Raw genomic sequence first — 14,589 nt, 5'->3', positions numbered from 1 at the left:
AAACAAAATCTTTAAAAAACAAAAACAAAAATGAGTAGAATCTATATGATGAAAGCAAAAGGAACTGCATATTAAGAACTGTGCACTCAATTGCAACTAATGAATAGTTGAACACCACATCAAAAACTAATGATATGTTATATGTCGGCTAATTGATCATTAAAAAAAAAAAAAAAAAAAACTGTGCTCTCAGGGCACCAGGGTAGCTCAGTTGGTTGGTTGGGCATCTGCCTTCGGCTTGGGTTACGATCCCAGGGTCCTGGGATCGAGTCCCACATTGGCCTCCTTGCTCTGTGGGGAGCCTGCTTCTCCCTGTCCCTATGCCTACTGCTCCCCCTTCTTGCGCTGTGTCAAATAAATAAATAAATAAATACAATCTTAAAAAAAAAAAATAAGAACTGTTATTGATAAAGTTGTTTCTCACAGGGGTATGGGTTAACAGTTCTGAACTGCTATACATTTATGCTGAAATTAAATAAATAACATGGGTTGTGGATGGTGTGAGCCATCCACTGTTCTCACTGTTGGGTGGGAATTTACAGATAACTAAGGGTGGGGATCTAGAAAGATCCATGTTGTAATGGATGAGAGTTAGAGACATCATTACAGTCATGCTTAGCTTAACACAGAGAGAGGTTAAATATATTTATAAGTATGTGCATATACATTAGTATACACATATATATTTCCTTATATGTATATATACATATACAAATATGTATATAGTATAACACATATATATTTTCTTGCTTTGTCTTCTAAAAAGGCCCAAAATTAATAAATGACACCCTTGTAGCACACTAGTTGATGTTTCTCTAGTCATTCTGGTACTCAAAAACTCATTCTTAAGTAGATTCTATAGGATGTATTCTTAGGAAATAAATTCTCTTGAGCTCATACATATGGGTAAGTTTGTTGTTTATACTTGAAAGTTAGAAAATCCTTGGCTCACACTTTCTTGGGAGTATCTTAAATATATTGCTCTATTTTCTTCAGGTATTGTTATTGAAAAGTCTAATGCAAATATAATTTTCCCTTATTAAGTTAGTATTACTGTGTATTGGTAATGGCTGTTCTGAGTCTATATTCTTAGGCACACATTATATTCTTTCAACATATAGTTTTTCTTTTAATTGCCAAAAAGTTTTCTTGAGTTGTACTTTTTAGTAAACATTCTGTTCACTTGCTCTATTTTTTTCTTCATTGACTTCTATTCTATTATCTGTATGTTGGATCTTCTCTGCCTATCCTTAATATGTCACTTTTCACAAATTGTTTTAAAAATTTTTTGCCATTTACTTCAATTTTTAAAGTTTTCTTCTTTTCCACCTTCAATTTCTCTTATGGTATTATCCGGACTTGTGTTCCTTCTAGTTTAATCCATTTTTTGTAATGATTTTTTCTTTCTTTTATTATATTATGCTAGTCACCATATAGTAGTACATCATTAGTTTTTGTTGTAGTGTTCCATGATTCATTGGTTGCGTGTAACACCTAGTACTCCATGCAATCTGTGCCCTCCTTAATACCCATCACTGGGGTCACCGATCCCCTTCACCGCCCCCCAACCCTCAGTTTGTTTCCTGGAGTTCACAGTCTCTCATGATTCATCTCCCCCTCCGATTTCCCCCCTCCCCTTCATTTTTCCCTTCCTTCTCTGAATGTCCTCCACGCTATTCCTTATGTTCCACAAATAAGTGAAACCATACGATAATTGACTTTCTCTGCTTGACTTACTTCACTTAGCATAATCTCCTCCAGTCCCATCCATATTGATGTAAAAGTTGGGTATTCATCCTTTCAGGTGGTTGAGTAATATTCCAGTGTGTATATGGACCATGGCTTCTCTATCCATTCATCTGTTGAAGGGCTTTTTCTTTTACTTCCAATCCCTTGCTGAGTTATGTTACCTCACATCTGAATTTCTCTGATTCTGGTTTTTGTTGTTCTTTCACTTGTGATATCATTTCTTAATGCCTTTTAACTTGTTTTGAAATAGTAGGTTACAGTATTTGACTTATCTTGTAAGCATGTTTTCATTTTCTGTAGATATTACTCAACTCTTTTCCTCTTGTTTCTTATTATAACTTTGTGTATTGTTCATTTTTATGTGAAATTAGCTTTCTTGAACTGTTTGAGATAGGGTCAGCATAGATTTTTTTAACTTCACAGAATTGCATTTTCTCTAGTTTTTGTGTAGTATTCAAAACTATAGCAGTTTGCTTTCTGCAATTTTGGGGGGCTGCATTCTTCTCTGCCACAGACTTTCTTTTCCTTTCATCTCTAGTGTCCCTATTCTGCTTATTTCCACTCCCAGCACCAGAGGACCATGTCCTAGAAAGAAGTCTCGCAAAGGTCAGTTTTAAGAGTTCATAAAAGCTATACCACTCCAGCTTATTTGGTTCTTGTTATGGTGAACCTTTTGTACTTACCTATCTTTGGGATGCACAAAATTCCTTCCAGTTTCAGCTAGTGTTTGCCAGTTGGCCTGCTGTATGTTCCAATGAGTATCTGTTGGCTATTTCAGGGTTTTCCTCTTCTTAAGTCTATCAGACACTGCCCCGTTGCTTTCTTCTTTTTACTTCCATCCCAGGAACTGATACCATAAAGGTCTTACATTACTTCATTTCTTCCACAATTGACAGTGCTGACCAATTCTTTTCTGAAGTCTCTCTTCCGTTAGTATCTAGGATAATATCCTCTTTCAGGTTTCATCCACTATTTCTGGCTGCTCAGTATCAATCTCCTTTATTCTTCTTCTTCCTCTGCAGTTTTCTTATAAATAGATATTCTCCAGTGTTTTATCTATCCTCAGCCTTCTTCTTATTGTAATATCTTCTCCCTGGTGATCTCATTCTTACATAACTTCAACAATGAATGCTGATCAAGGCTATAATTACATCTCAGGCTTTTCTCCAGAATTTGAGACCCATTTATCCAGCTACCCAATATATTTCACCTTGTTATCTCACAGCCATCTCAAATATAACACATAAAAGCCAAACTCATCAGCTTTCTCCCTTCATGCCTCTACAGTACTTCTTATATTCTCTCCATGTAGGTCTCATCATACATCCAATTATTCAGTTGCAGAAACCTGGAAGTCCTTATCTAGGCTTCAATGTCTCCTTTACTAATCTCTTGCCAAGTTCTGAATATTCCACAACCTAAAACCTGTGAACTCTAATTCCTTACCCTCAACCCCAACCCCATCAGAGGGATCCTTGTCTATGTCTCTCTCTCTGCTGTAAGAGCAGCCTCTTTTCTGTTTCCTTGTCCATGCCACCTTCACCCTGGAGCAATCTTTCTAAATTGCAGATCTATGATATTCCAATCCTTCACAGACACCCCTTAACTTTTAAAATAAAATCCAGATTCTTTACATGGCATACAATGTCCAGCTGGATCTTGTCTCTGACTACCTCTCCAAATCATAGTGTGTTCAACCTACAGTTTCTCAGACATGGTAACTCTAATGATTTTGTGCTATCATACATGCTCATCTCTCTGACTGGAGCACCTTGTCTTCCGCCTCTTTAACTGGCTACTCCCCAGTTAGGCTTCAGGAGCCAGTTGAGGCTTTTATTCCTCTATAGTCCTTCTTGATCATTCACTTCCTGTGTTGCCTTATTTCCAACCATTCAAAGTCCTCAGCAGAACCTTCTTTCAGAGGACTTATCACCATACATTACAATGGTCTGTTTACCAGTCTCTCTCCCTCTCTTCCTATGAGCTCCTGGAGAGTGAGACCTTTATCTTATCTCTTTCCCCAGTGCATGGTGTAAATAAGAAATGAACTTTTGGGACTTCATCAAGATCAAAAGCTTCTGCACAGCAAAGGAAACAGTCAATAAAACAAAGAGGAAACCCACGAAATGGGAGAAGATATTCGCAAATGACACTACAGACAAAGGGCTGATATCTAAGATCTATAAAGAACTCCTCAAACTCAACATCAAACAACAGATAATCATGTCAAAAAATGGTCAGAAGACATGAACAGACACTTTTCCAAAGAAGATATACAAATGGCTAACAGACGCATGAAAAAAGGCTCACCATCATGAGCCATCAGGGAGATTGAAATCAAAACCACATTGAGATACCCTTACACCAGTTAGAATGGCCAAAATGAACAAGACAGTAAACAACAAATGTTGGAGAGGATGTGGAGAAAGGAGAACCCTCTTACACTGTTGGTGGGAATGCAAGTTGGTGCAGCCACTTTGGAAAACAGGGTGAAGTTCCTTAAGAAATTAAAAATAGAGCTACCCTATGACCCGGCAATTGCACTACTGGGTATTTACCCCAAAGATACAGATGTAGTGAAAAGAAGGGCCATCTGTACCCCAATCTTCATAGGAGCAATGGCCACAGTCGCCAAACTGTGGAAAGAGCCAAGATGCCCTTCAACAGATGAATGGATAAAGAAGATATCGTCCATATATATAATGGAATATTATGTCTTCATTGGAAAGGATGAATACCCAACTTTTGTATCAACATGGTTGGAACTGGAGGAGATTCTGCTGAGTGAAATAAGTCAAGCTGAGAGAGTGAATAATCATATGGTTTCACTTACTTGTGGAGCATAAGGAATAACATGGAGGACACTGGGAGAAGGAGAGGAGAAGTGAGTTGGGGGAAATCAGAGCGAGAGATAAACCATGACAAACTGTGGACTGTGAGAAACAAACAGGGTTTTTGGAGGGGGGCGGTTGGATGAGCCTGGTGGTGGGTATTAAGGAGGGCACATATTGCATGGAGCACTGGGTGTGGTGCATAAACAATGAACCTTGGAACACTGAAAAAAAAATTAAATTAAATTTAAAAAAATGTCTCTTAAATAAACAACGTGAGGCATGATATGGAAGAACTCAATGAAAATAAGAATTTACTTTTGAATCTATATGGATTGAGAAAAATGTATCCCATCTTTTGTTCTAAAAGAAAGATCAATGTCTAAACATTCAATAATTTACACACTAGAACACAAGAGGTAGAAAGTGTTAACATTAAAAAGATTTTAAAAATCTAGTGTAATATTTTTGCTTTGATTAACATTCACTGAAACAGTGGCGAGAAAAATGTCCTTCATAAATGAACCACCCCCAAATGGCTCTGCTTATAGGTAATGTAGGCAGTTTACCACAGAGGAATGATCTGAGGATCCACCTTCCTGAAACATTCCTCCGTGACTTTGCCTATTTAACTTGAGATCGGTACCATCAGTATTGTTCCACTAGGTTTAGTTACCAAAGTGGTAGAACTACTTCTCAAGGCCTCCTGTTAAAATGTAGTGACTATCAAGGAAATAAAGCTATTTGCATCTGTATCCCTTTTGCTTAGCACATTTCTTTGCACAAAGCTGGCTGTCAACAAACATTTGTGAACTGTGTGTATATTTTCATATATATGCATTCATATATACACATCTAGATGTATATATATATGAACGACCTCATTCATATATATAGATGCATCTATATGAATGAGGTCATTCATATATATATACAGCTAGATGTATATATGTGAATGAGTGAATGAATGATAAACATAATCTCTGCAAGACTTGGAAAACATCTTGGCCATCAGAATAGGAAAAGGTGGTATTAAAAAAAGGAAGAGAGCAGATATTATTTATGTTAATATATTACATAACAGTATATGTTGATATATCACACAAGCATAGTGAAGTAAATTATATATTAACATATTTTAATAGAACTGAAAGGAAGTTAGCTTACATAGAACTCTAAAAAATTTTTTCAAAAAGAAAACTGCATCATATGAATCAAATGTCAAAACAAACATAAATACCCCGAGAAGCGGCAGCAAATAAAACTACGTATCTGACTTTGATTTGAAACCTAGGTAATAGCTTTAAGAGAAATTTTAAAATGAAGATTCATAAATAAAAGTTATTAGATTAGAAAATACATTAGAAACATTAGAAAATGTTAAATATATTAGAAATGTTAGAAATACATTAGAAAACATTAGAAACATTAGAAAATACAACAAACAAAAACACGAATAAAAGAAAGGTGGTAAATACAGGCACAACTGATTTTTAAAACTGTATTTGAAGCAAAAATATTGGCCAATTTAGTGAAAAGCCAAAGTGGTGATCAGGTATCTGACTTAACCACTCTTTCAATTTTCAACAGGTTTTGTGGCCTATCACAACTGTGCTCTAATCTCATGATAGAGATAGCCTGTGGAAGGGAGTAACTTCAAATCTAAATGTGCCCCCAAACAGAGCAATAACCAGCCCAACAGGGAGCTCCTTAAGGATTGACCCAACTGTGCTATCAGCTGAGGTGGTGTCTGTCTGCAATAGCACCAATTATGTAGCAGTAAACCCATTCCAAGCCTAGAAAAGACATATGGAACTTTTTTTAGTAACTGAAAAAAAACATTTCAATTTATAGTGAGTTACTGATTTGCCATGTGGCGAAGGAAATATTAAAAGTAGACCTTGAATATATAAAAAGTATTGCAAAAGGCCGTCGTTCTGCCCTTCCTCACCCGCGGGGTTGGGGGCACACAGACGTTGGAATATTTGTACTCTTGCTCCTGTGCCATTAGAGAGGCTGCCGCCCCAAGCAGGCCAGCCCCTCCTCCTCTCGGCTACACTCATGTTGCTCAGACTATATTTCAAATAAAAAATCTTCTTACCAAAAAAAAAAAAAAGTATTGCAAAAGGAATAAAGTTACTTGGAATGGTCTAGAAAATGGATGAAATTAACTTCCTAAGAGAAACAAAAAACAAAGCAGTCTCAAACTTTCAAATAACCTATCTGTACAAATGGGCAAGCAGCATAAGTTCCCTCCCACCATCCATATCACAACACCAGACTTGTTAACGAACTTCTCAAAGCCTAAGGGCAAATGTTCTGTTTTCCAGTTTGACCATAGGAAGAGCAACTTTCCAAGAGAGCCACCTTCTCTTAGTAAAGCACACAGAATTGATAAAATACTAGTGCCAACAAATAATTACTCATTACTAGCATCCCTTCCTTTTCATACCCTCTTTCCAGTCTCTGAATCCCAATCTAGAATGAGAAGGCAAGAAGAAAAAACACCAAGCTTCTATTGAGATATGTGATATTTAAAATACACATTTCTATAGGAATATTATTACAAGCAGTAGTTTGTTATGGTAAAAATTGTGCAAGTAGTGTAACTTCCAGTAAGAATGGGCTGAATATTTTTTGGGAGGAAGCTGATCCTGAAAGCTAATCACCAAGTATTAATACTGCTTATTCATAAAAATAAAAGTTGAGTCCTAAATAACTGATTTATAAACTAACTTCTGGAATAAATAGGAAACCTATTCAGACACAAAAGAACTCATTTCAGAAATCAGTTTCACAGTTTAAAAATTCTTTTGTATCAGTAGCTTTAAAGTTGGTTTTACAAAATAGCAGGATTCTATAAAGTTTCAAAGAGAATTAGAAAGACTTAAAAGTTCTTTGTTTATTTCCTGAACATTTTAACTGAGTCGGACTGTAATGGTGCCAACTCTAGTGATAATGTAATAAATCAGCTGATTTTTTTTTTTTTTTAACATTAAGGGAGTTTGGATAAGCTGCAACGTTGTGTACTGAGTAACACTATGTGAATTGATTCTTTGAAAGAAAAAAATGTAACCCTTTATAGAAAGTTTAAATTGGATCCCGCTTATCACCTTTACACGGGACTATTATGTTAAAGATAGGATTCTAGGTATGAAAAACATTAAAAGAATAGTAAAATTGCAGAGCCTGGTAATCTGGTTTTCTTTTTTTTCTGTAACTGAATAGAAGATAAAAATGAATAACTAAAGTGACATCAATAGTTTTGAGGAAAGATGTAGAAGAGGAGTTTCAAACCAAAGTCACACAGATAGCTGTGGTATCTCAGAATGGAAATTCTGCAAAGACAGGGATTTTTGCTTCATTCCCTTGGCCCAGAATAGTGCTTCGGACTTAGCAGTGGCTCAGTAAATACTTGCTGAATAAATCAATGAATGAAAAGTATCCCCTATAAATTTCAGAAACACTTAAGGAAATTTTAAAGATAATTTTTGTTAATATAAAACTAACAGTTTTGCTGTGAGAAAACAAAATTATCTATTCCTATATCTTTATAGACATATATCAATTTTAATTGATCATAATTCTACCACTCAGAGAAAGCTACTGTTAATGATATACTTCTGGTTTTTTCTTATGCATATTTTTACACAGTTGAGATAAAAAAAATACTTATAATAGTCTATCTAGCCTTCACTTTACACTTACATTTTTAGGGTAAGCCTTTTCCAATGTTTTCGAAAGCAAGGATCTTCTTTATTTAATACTTTTAACATGTTATATTCAAACACTCTGGAACACTGAAAACAATTTTTAGTTCACATATCAGTTTTATATAAAGGTACTGGTATTAAGTTATCCCCTAGTCATTGGTATTGATTTTGTGATTTAGAGGCTTAAAGGAAAGACTATCCTATAGGAAACATTAACATCATGTATGCTGTTTTGAGAGGAGACAGGGTATGTTTCTAATTTATTCATTTGTTCATCCACTCATCAAATATTTGTTATTGGTTTACAATCTAATGAAGGGAGACAGACATTAACTGACCAATCAACAAATTAACTTAAAATCACAACTGTGGTAAGTTGTAAATGTTAGGAGTAAAAGGTGAATGGTTTTATGTCTCTATATAATAAAAGAAGTTCGTCTAGACTATGTGTGTGTGTGTGTGTGTATGTGTGTGTGTGTGTGTGTGTGTGTTTATTAGGGAATTGAGGGTAGGAGGTGGCTTGGAAGTAATTTTGTCTGATGTTTATTGAGTACTTCATCCAAATGATAGTCAGGCACTGTGTTGGATACTTTATACAGCTTACTTCATTTTCTCATTTAATAATCACAGTTATCTTACAAAAATCTAATGATTTTCCCCCATTTTACAGATAAAGAAATAGAGGGAAGTCAAATAAATTATTTAAGATTATATTGCCAACAAATAATGACCTGGGAGGGTAACACAGACAGCAAGGCAGAAGGGTATGAAGTCATATTATACATGGCACATCCCACTTCCTAGCATAATTAACATTTATACTGAGATATAAGGGATTAGTAAATGTTAATATAGCATCACAAAAGGAGGAAAGGGGAGAGAACATTCCTTGCAGAAGGAGAGGCATGAGAAAAGCTCTGAGATAGAGGAGGACACTGTGGTGAATCGAAGAGGGAACAAGAACAGTAACAAAGCCTGTGAACTAAGCAGGAACACCGAGTTAAGGGGAAATACAGAGATGAGACTGGAAAAATAGGCAGGACCCAGGCAGTGAAAGCCCTCATGGGCCACATTAAGGTTAAGGATGTTGACTTCAATCCTAAATGTAATGAAAAGGCACAAGTTTCTTTTACTGCTTTTATTTGAAATTCAAAAATTTAAGGGGAAGAAAATTCACAAAGGTTGGAATGAAGGTACAGAAGGATGAATATTTGCTCAGTTCGAAAATATTTTCTGGAACCTATTGCAATACTTCAAAAACAAAAATGGTGGCTTTTAAATACCTTTTAAAATAAACTCAAAATAAAATAAACTCAACAATGAATAAATTCAAAAGAGAAGAGGATCCTATAAAGGGAGAGTACTAGAAAATGGCTTTGGGCCAGGTTGTAACAGGTGTGACTGATATTTAATCAGCTGATATTTAATGCAGAGGAATGTGGTGGCCCCAAGGATGAGCTAGAAGCAGGAAAAGTTGCCATCCATTTCAGACATAGTAGTAGTACATGAATGTAGTAGTAGTACATGAATGATATCACAGAGTTATGAAAATGTAAACAGTACAAATATCATTAAGAATAAGCTGGGGGACGCCTGGGTGGCTCAGTGAGTTAAGCCTTTGCCTTCAGCTCAGGTCATGATCTCAGCGTCCTGGGATCGAGTCCCGCATCGGGCTCTCTGCTCGGCAAGGAGCCTGCTTCCTCCTCTCTCTCTCTCTACTTGCCTCTTTGCCTACTTGTAATCTCTGTCAAATAAATTTAAAAAACAGAACAAAAAAAAGAATAAGCTGGAAAAACCTGGACTATTAATCAGCTATTAATCAGGCAGTGAGAGGGGAGGGAAGTTTATAGTAAAAGATATTTCCGAGATAGCGTCTTAAAATATCCTTCCTATATGCCAACCATCTTAATATAACAAGATTGTATGTCCCATAGACACTGTTACTTATTTATTTATTTGAGAGAGCCAGTGCAAGTGGGAGGAGGGGAGAGGGAGAGACAGAATCTCAGGCAGACTCCACACTGAACACAGAGCCCAACGTGGTACTTGATCCCACGACCCTGAGATCATGACCTGAGCTGAAATCAAAAGTTGGAAGCTTAAAACAGACGAACCACCCAGGCACCCTGAAACTGTTATTTACAATGGATTTGACCCTTGGATAATAAATCTTCAGCAATCTCTGTTAACATGCCGATCAGTTGCCATATGCATTTATGCAATCCTTTGAATCCCATAGATTCAGAATGTTTGACTTCCATATTTCTGAGTTATTATTAATTATGGCAATAATAATGAATTTCATCTAGAATGTATTTTCTGAAGCAACTGAATTCTATGATCAATTATATAGTATAGTTATATTATAACTACTAATTTTTTTTTCAATTTTTGGTTTTCTTGTTACTTTCACTGAAATAAATTCTTTGTCCATAAATCTTACAATGAAAACTTAAGTCATCTCTCATGTTTTATCTCTATCAAATTTTATCCTCTATATCAAATGTGATCAATTTTAGACTCTGCCACTGTGAACTGTCTTTGTGGCCATTATTTTTACCATGCCTAATTTTCTCAAGTGTGATGAGAAAATTTCCTTTGCTTTTCTTTTATTGGCAAAATTACTTTGTACAGTTTTAGTAGTTTTCATCTTTATTTTGGGATTATCTCTTGCCCCAATTTTCCCTTGTCGGTTTTTCTACTTTTAATGTTACCAGCAAGATGTCCCTATTCTTTTGTCTTAGGGATTTTTGGGGGGCAGGGGTGTCCTGAATAAAACTCTGTGAACATAGTTCTAAGTTATTCTCAATTTAATTTTTGTTAATTATTGATATCAATGATGAACCGCAAATTCACCTAAATACAGAACTAAGACTAACTCTGGGAATTTTGTTCCTGGAATAGAATTTAAATGTTGTAAGTATTAAGAATATAAAACAATAATTTGACTACAAAAACAGAAATTGAGAGGTAGGAAGGAATAAGTTTATTAATTTTCTCAATTTAATAGTGTATAAAGTTCAAACATATACAAGTTTTAAAAGATTTTTTATATCTGATTTTTGTAATCCTTTAAAAATACAATTAAAGCACTCTGTTAAAGCTCTCTTATAAAGAAGTGCTATTTTTGTTCTAAGTGGAATTACTGAAAATGATTTAAAAGAATAATAATTTTATATCAATTTTCATGCAGTATATCCTGACCTACATGGAGATTATCACTTTTAAAAAATTCCCAATGTAACAAGAAAAAAATAACTTAAATTTTTTTTCTACTATTATGAATTTGACCTTCTTGCAGATTTGGTGGCAATTCTGTTTACTTATAACCTATTTATTTTTGTCTTTTGATTTTTCTTATTGATTTTAAGAGCTTTTAATACATTAAGAATATTAACTTTTTTCATACAATTCAACTTTTGTTTCCAATTTGTATTTTAATTTTATAGTATTTTTGATGATTTAATTTTTACACAATTAAAACTATCTTTTCTAGTAAAAGTTTCTTCCCTTTCTCTTTAAAGTACACTCCCTAACTGGAGGTCAAATTAAATAGCAGTTACATTTTTCAGTTTGAGGTAAGTTTAAACTTATTTTCCCCAAGAACTAGAATAGCTGTTCCAGCACATTTACAGAACAAACCCCCTTTCCCAAAGGAATATGTTTTTGATGCTTCAGGTACCAATCCTCACTTCTACTTGCCATTGGCTATGTGGTGCTCCTTCCTTTTCCTTTTCTGCAGAAAGAAACCCCCTTCCTACCTGATCTCTGGGGAAAGAGAGGGATAATAACTTCCCTTTAATTTATTCTGTGCATCCAAGTCCTTCTCCTGTCCTCTCCAAACCTTCAGATTCTATTCTCATGTTTTTAAGTTATATGGTATTTTTCAAAAATGTACTTACCTTACATTAAAATGTATGGACTATGGGAGTGCCTGGCTGGCTCAGTCAGTAGAGCATATGACTCTTGATCTTAGGGTCATGAGTTCAAGACCCATGTTGGGCATAAATCTTACTTAAAAAATGTATTAATTATATATTAATATTGGAGGCATCAATATTGTTAAAATATCCATATTACCCAAAACACTCTACAGATTTAATGCAATTCCTATCAAAATATCAACAACATTTTCCACAGAATTAGAACAAACAATACTAAAGTTTGTATGGAACCACAAAAGACCCTGAGTAGCCAAAGCATCTTGAGAAAGAAGAACAAAGCTAGAGGTATCAAATTCCAGATCTGAAGGTATGCTACAAAGCTATAGTAATTTTAAAAGTATGGTACTGGCACAAAGACACATAGAGCCATGGAAGAGAAAAGAGAATGCAGATATAAGTCCAGTGATTTATTGGTCAATTAATGGTCATAGTCACTAATGGTCAATTAATGTGTAAGAAAGAAGGCAAGAATATAAAATAGGGAAAAGACAGTTTCTGCAACAAATGGTATTGGGAAAACTGGACAACAAGAAACAAAAGAATGAAACTAGACCACTTTCTTACACCACTGACAAAAATAAACTCAGAATGGTTCAAAGACCTAAATTTTAGCCCTGAAGCCATACAACTCCTCGAAGAAAACATGAGCAATAATTTCTTTGACATCAGATGGAGCAACATTTTTCTAGACAGGTCTCCTTAGGCAAGGGAAACAAAAGCAAAATTAAACAACTGGGACTACACCAAAATAAAAAGCTTTTGCACAGCAAAGGAAACCACCAACAAAACAAGGCAATGTACTGAATGGGAGAAGATTTGCAAATGATATATCCAACAAGGCATTAGTATCCAAAACATGTATATAAAGAACTTGTATAATTCGACACCAAACACCCCAAATAATCCAATTAAAAATGAACAGAGCAGGGGTGCCTGGGCGGTCAGTAGGTTAAGTGTCCAACTCTTGATTTCAGCTCAGGTCATGATCTCAGGGTTGTGAGACTGAGCCATGCTTTGGGCTCTGTGCTGGGCGTGGAGCCTGCTTAAGAGTCTCTCTCACGCGCGAACCTTCTTACACTGTTGGTGGGAATGCAAGTTGGTGCAGCCACTTTGGAAAACAGGGTGAAGTTCCTTAAGAAATTAAAAATGGAGCTACCCTATGACCCTGCAATTGAGCTACTGGGTATTTACCCCAAAGATACAGATGTAGCGAAAAGAAGGGCCATATGCACCCCAATGTGCATAGCAGCAATGGCCACAATCACCAAACTGTGGAAAGAGCCAAGATGCCCTTCAACAAAGGAATGGATAAAGAAGATATCGTCCATATATACAATGGAATATTATGTCTCCATTGGAAAGGATGAATACCCAACTTTTGTATCAACATGGATGGGACTAGAGGAGATTCTGCTGAGTGAAGTAAGTCAAGCAGACAGAGTCAATTATCATATGGTTTCACTTACTTGTGGAGCATAAGGAATAACATGGAGACATTAGGAGAAGGAAAGGAAAAGTGAATTGGGGGAAATAGAAGGGGGAGACGAAGTATGACCTCATGAAAGACTGTGAATTCTGAGAAATAAACTGAGGGTTTTGGAGGGCAGGGGGGTGGAGGTACAGGTGAGCCTGGTGGTGGGTATTAAGGAGGGCATGTATTGCATGGAGCACTGGGTGTGGTGCATAAACAATGAATCTTGGAACACTGAAAAAATGAAATTAAATTTAAAAAAATCTCTCTCTCTCCCTCTGCTCTTCCCCTCGCTCTCCCTCCCTCTCAGTAAATAAATAAATAAATATTTAAAAAATAAACAGAGGAGGGGCACCTTGGTGGCTCAATCCGTTGAGTGTCCTACACTTTATCTCAGCTCAGGTCTCAATCTCAGGGTCATGAGTTCAAGCCCTGCATGGGCTCCACACTGGGCATGTTGGCCATTATATCTGTCAGGGTGAGGTAACTTCTTTATTTTCCCCAAGAAGTATAAGAGCTGTTCCAGCACATTTATGGAACAAACTCTCTTTAAAAAAAAAAAAAAAATGAGCAGAGGACCTGATAGACATTTTTCCAAAGAAGACATACAAAAGGCCAAGAGACGTGGGGAAAGATGCTCAACATCACTCATCATCAGGGAAATGCAAATCAAAACCACAATGAGATACCATCTCACACCTGTCAGAATAGCTAAAATCAAAAGACAAGACATAACAAGTGTTGGTGAGGATGTGGAGAAAAAGGAACACTTGGGTACTATTGGTGGGGGGGGATGCAAACTGGTACAGCAACTATGGAAAACAGTATGAATGTTCCTGAAAAAATTAAAAATAGAAGTACCACATGATCCAGTAATTCCA

The 14,589-nt window shown here is 35.8% G+C and overlaps 1 protein-coding gene across 1 annotated transcript in view; it reads right to left on the bottom strand.

Annotated features, from left to right (window-relative positions):
* SESN1 (sestrin 1) overlaps nt 1-14,589 on the bottom strand; it is a 116,825-nt gene that overhangs the window by 66,082 nt on the left and 36,154 nt on the right. The window lies entirely within an intron of this gene.

Source organism: Martes martes (assembly GCF_963455335.1).
Source record: "Martes martes genome assembly, chromosome: 6".
In the NCBI taxonomy this organism is placed as follows: Eukaryota; Metazoa; Chordata; class Mammalia; order Carnivora; family Mustelidae; genus Martes; species Martes martes.
This window is presented reverse-complemented; position numbering and strand designations above follow the sequence as displayed.